The sequence below is a fragment of the Mustela putorius genome, unplaced genomic scaffold, assembly GCF_011764305.1.
Source record: "Mustela putorius furo isolate JIRA1106 unplaced genomic scaffold, ASM1176430v1.1 tig00003853_pilon_pilon_pilon, whole genome shotgun sequence".
Taxonomy (NCBI): domain Eukaryota; kingdom Metazoa; phylum Chordata; class Mammalia; order Carnivora; family Mustelidae; genus Mustela; species Mustela putorius.
This window is the reverse complement of record NW_025422005.1, coordinates 69,395,228-69,405,470: the sequence shown is the minus strand read 5'-3', so window position 1 is coordinate 69,405,470 and position 10,243 is coordinate 69,395,228. Positions and strand designations below refer to the sequence as shown.

Below are 10,243 nucleotides of genomic sequence, written 5' to 3'. Positions count from 1 at the left end.
ACACACACTTAGATAACAGACATTGATATGATGCTGCTGAGGGTTATTACAGAATTGGCTCAGGTGAAAAAGAGTCTGTGTGTGTGTGTGTGTGTGTATAAAGCAGCTCATTTCATTGTAGTCAGTAGCCAATTAATTAAAGGAAGGAAAACAAGGTTTCTACAACTAGGGAAGTTATCTGCTAACACCAATTGGTGAAAATTTGATGAAAGACATAAAATTTTGGTGCCCTTGTAATTCCATTCTTGCTAAAAGACACCGTATTTTCTATGGTATAAAAAGAAAATTCCTACTTTACATAAAACATAGTTATAAAACAAGCAATAATGTTTTTAACTTCATAAGAGGCCTCATAATATCCTTATAATATTCTTGGAACAAATGCCATAAAGCTTGAAGGGCTCATTCCTGGGTTTCCTTATTGACACTGTTACTATTGCTGATAGGAAACACCCAGAAAATTCAATCAGGGAGGTGAACTAGAGCTTCACACAACAAATAATGATGACGATGACGATGATGATGACAATGATGATGGTGATCTTTTACATTAACACTGTGTTTTCAGGTATCCATAAACATGAACCATGTCCTTTAATCTGTGTGTATTAAATGAATACAGACTCAGCACAGTGGGGAGGCAGCTCCGAGGGAGCCTATCATCATTGGAATCCTTTTTTATAGTTTTCATTTCACAGATTATAAAACTGAGATTCAGAGATGTTAAATGAGTTATCCAAGATCATACCCCAATAGTACTAGAATCCAAAGCAGATATGAGGTGAGTCTTTAAAATCCCAGGGCAGAATGTTTTCTCACATGACACTCTCTCTCCTGTCAAGATCAAAAGGCCTGTTTCGTAGCTGCCACTGTTGTAAGGGTCAGAAAAAGAAATAGAAAAGGAGAGGCAAGAGGTGGCTGAATCATAGAAGTGTATCCCTGAAAGATGGGCAGTGCTCAGATGACAGAAGAAAAAGGAAGAGAATTCTTACCAAAGCAACAGCTCAGATAAGAGTTGGAGAATGAACACTGATTGACTGATTCAATTAATATTAAGTACTAATGGATGCCAACTGGTGTTCTAGGTACTGTGACCCAATTTTGAGCAAAAAAAAAAAAAAGAAAGAAAGAAAGAAAAAAAAAAAAAAGAAAGAAAGAAAGAAAAAAAAAAAAAAAGATGAGATTCCCCAACCTCATGGTGCCTACAATGTAGATGAAGACAGACAGACCATAAATAAATAAGCATATTTTTTAAATCAAATGTTAATGTCTATAAAATGAATGCATAGAGAGTGGTAGAGGCAAGGAGTGGTCAGGGCAGGACCCTCCTGGTGATGACCTTTGAGGAGATACCAGAATAAGGAATATTTATCCCTGCAAGTGTCTGTGAAGCATCTTCCACTGATGAAACCAGTCACACAGCTGGGGGTCCATTGGGAAGAGCCGTATAATGATGGGGTTCAGGGAAGGTTGCCCCAAATATGCCACCTTGACTTGTTGATTATTTTGAATTAAAGTTGCTTAAGAAATGGCCTGTGCAAGAACACTGGGACTCTCCTCTCTCTCTGAAAGCAGGAAATAAATTTCCACCTGGAGGGTAGAATGCATCCTTATCCCCAGACTAGGGAGTTCAGGGCTGAGAAGGCTGTGTAAACAAACCTTGTTACTTCTTCATTAACTTGCTAACCTAAGCCCAACTTCTTTGTCTTGTCAATTCTTCAAAAATTTATTATTCCTTTATCTAAAAGGCATACTTCGGTCACTTCTTTAGGTCTCATATTTTTGTAAGCTTCCATATGTATGAAATTGTTTGTTTTTGTTCTGTTCGCCTGTCTTATGTCAATTAAATTACTAGACCAGCTAAAGAACCTGAACTGGAAGAATGAAAAGGTTTCCTCCCCTAGATAGGCTATGCTTAAAAATATATTTTGTTTCCTCAATGTAGTAAGAAGCCATTAAGACATTCAGATTTACTTTTCAAAAAGGAAATTTAGCTTTCCTCACAAAAGTTCAGAGGGTGTTATGAATGGAAGTGGGGAGAGAAGAAGCTGTCAGCATCACCTAAGGGAGGCCCATGCATTGTGACAGCAGTGACGAGCCTGGTGCTAAACAGTTTGGGTATATTTCAAAATTACACATATAGATTCAGAATATATATTCTGAAAGAAAGACTAATGAAATTAATTTTTGGTGGTTTGGTGGTTTGGCTAAAGTGACAGATCAGGACTACCTCCTTAATTTTTGGCTTGAGAATTTGAAGAGATGAAATGAAGAAGACTATGAACCAGTTGTATGTAGTCAAGTACATAAGACAGCATGGCTGTGTGGCCGCGCATCACTACTAACAGGATATATATGTTGATGAAGCTAGCTCTATCCGGGGCTGTGTGTTTAATGCCATTGGCCTATTCTAGACTGCCACTGAACTCTCCAGGAGTGGGCCATGATGAAGCGTGGGCAGAACGGAGAGAAAGGACATCTACAATCTAGCCAGAGCCTCGCAAGCAATAACCCTGTCTCTTTGGCACTCGTTATTGTCCACAAATGAGAGGTGTAGCCAGATGAATAATGTTAAAATTATTCCAGGCTCTGGACTGCTTTTAGGAACCTAATGGTTACTAATGACTCTCCAGGAAAAAAAAACCAAAACCAAAAACAAAACCTGCACATCCTAAGGACTTGGCCATTAAACATTATCAAAGTTTCCTCCAGTCTGAGATGCATGATTCCATAGGATATCAAAATAAGCCCCAAATCATAACGAAACAACACATGCCCACTGCAGGTTGGTAGAGAGTCTGCAGCCCAATTGGCTCAAGCATGTGAAGTGGTCAAAGCCCACATCTTCGTAGCTGTCATGTCAGGGACAAACAGTTTCTTGTTCACTGCATACTGGCAGAGAGAATCAAGATCACAGGTGAGTTTTTCACTGCCTCTGGAGATGACACGTGTCCCTTCTGATCCTATATTTTTAGCCAGATTTAATCACAGGACACCTGGCCACTAATGGGGGCTAGGGCCTAATGGCCCCTAACACAAACGGGATAGAAGACAGAGGCAAGCACGTTTGGGAGGTATTATATTCTTTTGTATATGCTTTCTCCTTACCCAGATGTTTTCCTAGCTCATATAGAAACTTTTGGTTAAATAAGTACAAACTGACTCTAAATAACGCAATACTATGAAACGGCCAGAATATTTGTAAAGATCTCCAAGGCGTGAAATCATGTGAAAAAGCGAAGGGCAGGACCGTGTGGATAGTATGCGGCCACACAGTGAAGAAAGAGAAAATGAGAATATATGTTTGCATTTGTTTGCATGGGCGTAGAAGATCTCTAAACGATAAACTGAAGAAGCTAGCAGGAATGATTACCTGTTCTGGCGATAAGGATCACGGTGGGAAAGGTAGGAGAGAGTGAAGCCTTTCCCTGGCCATCTTTTTGTACTATTTTGATTTTTGACCTGACTATATTGCCAAGTCAAACTATTAAAAGTTGATAGAAAGTGGGAATAAAAAACCATGTTCTCACCCTACATCCCATTCTCTTTATTTTCAGTGGTGGAGGGTATGAAGACATGAATGGCTAATACCAGAGTACTTTTTAAAGAATGACAGCATCTAACAGAGTAAGATGTTAATGCATCACCAAAAAGCTCAAGCATGGCTTTATTACAGTGCAATGTGCATCGTGTCGTGTGTTATTGCTTACTTAACAAATCTCACTCCATCGCATGGATTAACCAAGATAAAGTAGCTAAATATCACCAGAGAGTTCCTGTCTGTAGATAAGGCTTCCATTTGTCAGGATAAGAAGTAAAACAAAGCAATAGATGGGTAGCTTTCCTGTTCATTTTATTGCAGTGCTAATATATAAACCTATAAGAATTTTTGAGCTATAGTTTGATGTGGTTTTAATCTTACAAAATTACAGACCTGCATGAACAAATTTTCCCAAGAGAAAATAATTGCTCTTGATAATTTAATTTTGTATACTATTCCAATTTGATATGCATAAAGCTCATGATCATGGTACTATTTTTATTATTAATGGCTTAAAGCTTTCAAAGCAAAAACAATATAAAAATGGGGCACCTGGGTGGCTCAGTGGGTTAAGGCCTCTGCCTTTGGCTCAGGTCATGATCTCAGGGTCCTGGGATCGAGCCCTGAGTTGGGAATCTCTGCTCAGCGGGGAGCCTGATTCCTCCTCTCTCTCTGCCTCTCTACCTACTTGTGATCTGTTTGTCAAATAAATAACCAAAATCTTTAAAAATAAAATAATTGTAGTAAAGAGTATAAGGTGTTGAATTAGACAGATATGGATTAAACCCCTACCTCTACTAGTTGTGTTCCTAGGAGCTTTTCACTTACTCATTCAGAGTTTTCATTTCTCTGTTTGTGGACTGGGAATAACATTAACTTTTCTATGTGGCTGTTGGGAGAATTAGGTTAGGTGTTTAAAATACCTAGCAAAACACCTGACATGAGAAAGTATGCTCTCTACCTGGTTGTTACTATTAATATCACACACTGGCCAACTAATCACAATTTATCAAAATATATTTGAAATTAATGTTATAAGCAAATTCAGAAATGAGGCCGGTATTATTTCTTTTTCCCAAAGTTATGGTGAGACTTTCAGGGTAGATAACAAATTCCTTTACCCCATAATAATCTGTGAAGTTAGAAGAAGTTGCAAGATTCGCAGGTCATGCTAGAGCAGCATATGATACAGTCAAGAGCGTGGACTGGAGACTCAAGAAAAACAGTGACATCTGGAAAATGTGGATGGTTGTTCAGATAAATTGAGATATTTTTGGAAATACACTTATTGCATTGTAAGGCCTTATTAAATAAAAGTTCTCCTTACCATTTTTTGATAAAGTAAGAGGATAGATAATTGAGACCCTTAAGTCCAACCATGATTCTAAAAGAGACTGTCATTTAGAAAACGTCCATATTTGGGGGAAGTTAGTAGGGAGTAAAAATACTGAAAAATGGGCCATTATAGTTCAATTTTACCATATTATTAAACTTTAGTATTTTATTTTCTAAAATCTTTTCTCAAAGTTTTGAGCTCTTTATTATTTCAAAGATGTTTCTTCTTTATTTTTAAGCCTTATGTCTCTCAAGGGAAATTTAATTTGTATGTTTCTGATTCTTTTACACTTAACTCATCCAAAAGTTATTTGTAAGAATTCTTTCATGTCCAGAAAGTCTTATCGTTTTCTTATAATATAGTCAGGATTTTTCCCTTTAGAAAATGGAAATCATGTCTTGCTTAAAGTAAATAAACTAAAACACCCAGTTTGAGGAAGGGTATAAAATCCTCCCCTCTCTCTGATTTCCTTTCTCTTATAAGCTTTCTCTGTGAGTCTCTTGGCTTCCAGCAAGGATCATTCTAATTCAGGAAGGAATTGGGGAGTTTAACCTTCCTTAAGTCAGTAAACTCGATAAATATTTTTTGTTACGTCTGATGTATGGAGAAATATGCAAGTTTCTGTGGGTGATAGCAATGAAAATGATACAGAAAAATAAAATACAGTGCATATTCTCATGGAGTTTATATTCCAGTGGTAGAGATAGGTATATATTAAAGAAATTATAATATTTGGCTGAATAAAACACTCTGAAAGAGGTAAAAGCAAAGTTTTGTATAAATAGTACAAGAACTATGAGTTGAATCTGAGGAACTGAGAAAAGATTTTCACATAATAGGTGAAAGTAAAGCCAGCCTTATTAGAATTTCAGAAATTATGAGACTTTCAGTAAGTGAAGAAGTTGGGAGAGGTTGTCCTCTCTCAGAACCACCTGGGCATGACATAGGAGGTAAAGCCAAAACATGCAGCACTTAAAAACACAAACAGGGAAAGGACCTAATATCCTTGAGGAGTACAAGTAATACAAATATGCAGCTTGGGCTTCAGAAAGATAAAGGAAGAATAAGGAAGAGATGAGGGAGTTGGAAGGTTCAGAGGCCAAGTCTACTTGTGACTACTTCAATAGTTAGAACAAGGGTCAAGGAGGATTAGGAGGAAAGAAAAAATGAGGCACAAAGAAGGAAAACTCAATTATGACTCCTGGATTTTTAGTTAGGGTGTGCATTAGTTAGAGTACAGGCCAAACTGACTCCAAAAAAAGCAACCTTAAAAAGTAAATAAATAAAAGGAAAGAAAAGAAACCTAAAATCAGGGCAGTTCAAACCAGAGTTAATTTTATTTTCTTCTTAAGTAATAGGACAGGACTAGGGGCATGATCCAGGCCTGAGAGGTGACTACTCTACAAGGTCATGCACATGGTTGTTGGAATAGTGAAAGCTGGCTCTTAACCACCCCCCCCAATCCAGTCTTTGGGAAAAGGAAGTTGAAAGCAAGCAGCTTCCTGTCAGAGGAATGTCCCTGAAACTATATGCAATGCATCCATTCGTAGTCTATTAATCGTATGACTCCAAGAAAAGTTTCTGCTCAGAATCTAAAACTTGGCAGAGTTCAGAGTTCAAGAGATCGTTTCCCTACATCTTATCCTTATATCATGAGTAGTGTTTGAAATTATTTATATATATATATAAATAATTTATATATAAATTTTATATATAATATATAATATAATATATAATTATATATAATATAAATATTATGAAAATGTATATTTCATATATTTCATTCAAATATATTATATTTCATTCAGAAATATGAAAATATAAATATATAATATAAATAATATAATATATAATTATATATATAATATATATATTATATATATATAAAAAGAAGTAGGCTATAGATCCCATGGATTGCAAGGTGAAGCGGGGACTAAAAGGTTGGGAAGAACATGAGATAAAAGCCCAGATATAGCATTTAATTTTCTTGATTTGAGACCAGTGACTTGGTCCTATATGAAGGCTCTGAAGCTAAACAATCACCCAGTCCAGGTTTCCAATGCTAGGCTGGACCAGTAGATGCAAGGAGTCAGACGCATCCTACATAAACATCAGGCTCACTCATCTTACTTACCAACACTGATTTTAAGAATTGTGTAACTAGATGAATGGGTAAAGAAGATGTGATATATATATAGATATATGTATATACACACACACACACACATACATACATACATACAGGAATACTATGCAGCCATCAAAAGAAATGAAATCTTGCCATTTGCACTGATGTGGATGGAACTAGAGGGTATGATGCTGAGTGAAATAAGTCAATTAGAGAAAGACAATGGTCATATGATCTCCCTGATATGAGGAATTTGAAAGGCAGAGTAGCAGGTTTGGGGGTAGGGAAGGAAAAAAAAATGAAGCAAGATAGGATCGGGAGGGAGACAAATCATAAGAGACTCTTAATCTCAGAAAACAAACTGAGGGATTGCCAGGAAATGGGGAGGTAGGGAGAGGGTGGTTGGGTTATGGACATTGGGGAGGGTATGTCATATGGTGAGTGCTGTGAAATGTGTAAGTCTGATGATTCACAGACCTGTACCCCTGGGGCAAATAATACATCATATGTTAATACAAATCATTAAAAAAAATGTGTAACTACTGGCTTAATGGTTGTTACTTGCATAATATCATAAGCTCCAGGGGGCAAGGACTTTGTTTTTTGGTCCAATACTGAATTATCCCAGTATCTAGGAAAGTACCTGATATATTTTAGGAGCTAAATATATATACACATTTTTAATTTATATCTTCAAAAATGTCAAACCTATGGAAAAAGTGAGAGTAGTACAATAAATGTGAATTTCCACTAATTGTTAACATTTTCCATTTTTGCATATTTTCCTCTCTCTTTATCCTGAATCCACTGCAAGTAAATTGCAGATGTTATTAACATTATAGTTAAATAATACAGGAAGAAAGGAAAGAAGGGAAGGAAGGAACAAAGACATATCTGCTAGCTATCCTCTTAATTCCTTTACTTTTAAATTTAACAAATCTTTGTATTTTACCTTTACTCTCAGGATAACTTAGCCAAAGTCATTTCTTATTTGTTTCATAGATATATTTTACAAGAGAAACTGAAGTCATTTACATGATGATATTCCTTGAAAATTCTAGAAAAATATATGTTTCAGGATCACTTAAAAAGGTATTAGAAACAAATTAATCTAAAATTAAATTTTTGTGTTTAAATGGATTCAAGTTACCCAAAGAATAATTGTTTGTTAAACAAGAAAACAGGAAAAAAGGGCCAAAATTGTGATGATCTAGCTTTTCTTCACTTTGAGCTTAGATATAGTCTTTACAGGGTATTTTTGCTTTACTTCAAGAAGGGTAGTTTAAAAATTGAGGTATTAATAAACAGAGCTAAGAAAAAAAAATTTATCTTCAGAAGTTTCGGCAGATCCTCAAGAATTTCTCTCTGCTATAGGAATAGGCTAATAACATTTTTATAGCATTCACAGATGATCCTAGAGGAAGTGATAAAACACCAGTAAATTCAAGACAACACTATAATTAGACTTTAAAAAGTAGGTAGTGGGGGGAAAAATCAAAAGACTTATACAAGCACAAAACTGATGTTAGGAAAATAAATCTATAGTTGATTTCTTCAAAGGTATAAAGAACACTGACATTCATAAAGGACTAACTTCCCAAGGACCCAGATCTAGTAAATGGTAAGATAGAGATAAAAGCTTAAATTCATCTGATTACCTTTTTCACTACCCTAACATATAGCTTTCCATACACCTAGGAAAATACTTAAAGAGCAGAAGGGGAAGTCCTGTGTTGGGAAGGCTTAAATACTCTTCCCTCAGATTAAATGGAACTACTATATTGTATGTGAATATTCAATATCAGAATGTTGGCCAACAGATTTGTTGATGGACCACTGTAATGGAAAGCAAATACTTGCCTTATTTACACTCAGGGTTCGGATGTTTCATATACATCCATATCTATATCTATATCTATGTAGATATAGATATATGAATTGCATATACATGTTTTAGCTTTTTACTTATTCGACTTTATCCTCATAGTAATCCTACAAAGGAAGTAAAGTAACTACTAGCATTACCATTTCAAGACAAAGTAGCTGAGGAACATCAAGATTAAATGACTCATCCAATGTCACACAGTTTGTTAAGGCTGCTGAGAAGACCATCCACACCCACTGGCTACCCCTTTTATTAAGTACTTTGTTATCTAGGGATTCAGAATTTTCAAGATCTGACCTATCAGCATTAATGGAGAGATGAAGTAAGTTCAACTAAAATGACAAAAAACTACCTTTCTTGGGTGGTAGCAAGAGCAGAGAGGGTGCCACGAAGGCCTCAGGGACACTGTCAGAGTACAAAATGGGAGGGTACTGCCTGTCGTCAGCCCAAGTGCCACAGTCCACCCCGGATCACATGCAATCCTTGTACCTAATCATGATGTCACCAAGTCCTGTTTCTGGTACCTTGCTTTTCACTTTTAGATCTGAGGAAGTCTTCAGGGGAAATTGTCTACTTTGGACAGTTGTTCAAAAAAATCCCCCTTGTAGTGAAGAACTTTGGCATCTGACTGCTCTATGACCCTGAAGGAGCACCCAAAACACGTACCGGGAGTAACAGGACCTAACCACTGCAGATGTGTGCCCAGAACACAAACCCGGGCACACCAGATCCAAATCATGAAGGTGGAGGAGACTGCAGCCAGAAAGTGCTGCCTTCTGGCAGTTAAGCAGTCTCAATTCCAAGATCAAGTTCCTGCTGCCCTGCTGGGTCCTGTGTTGCCAGCACAAGGGACACTTCACCACCAAGAGACCCAACACCTTCCTTTAGATGTAGAGCCTTCCTGTCCCCAGGTCTGACTAAATAAACTCCTTGGGAAAACCAAAAAATATAAAAATAAAATAAAATACAGTGCAATACAGTACAGTACAATAAAATAAAAATGAAATAAACATCAGAGAAAGTGAAGGAGTGTCTACAATCACGTAGGGTTATTACAAAGATCTTAATTGCTATCTTGGATAAACTTTCTTAGTATTCTTAGAGTCTCCTTAAAAACCTGGTGGAACACACAGTCGATATTCTCAGAAAATAAAATCAAATAAATAAATAAATAAAACAAAGCAAAACTGAAAAAAGGACCATGAAATAAAAAGTTGGGGCAGATATAGATGGGCACTAACCTATAGTGCATTCACTATAGGTTAAGAAACCCTGGTCTGGGAATATGGAATTCAACTTATGTACTAGCTTTGGAACATAGTAAGAACTGAAAGACTAATAGATGACAGAGTG

General features: G+C 36.5%; 1 pseudogene; it reads left to right on the top strand.

The window, feature by feature from the left end:
- The first annotated feature begins 510 nt into the window (after positions 1 to 510).
- On the top strand, positions 511 to 9,778 carry LOC123387275 (annotated as a pseudogene).
- Positions 9,779 to 10,243: the final 465 nt, after the last annotated feature.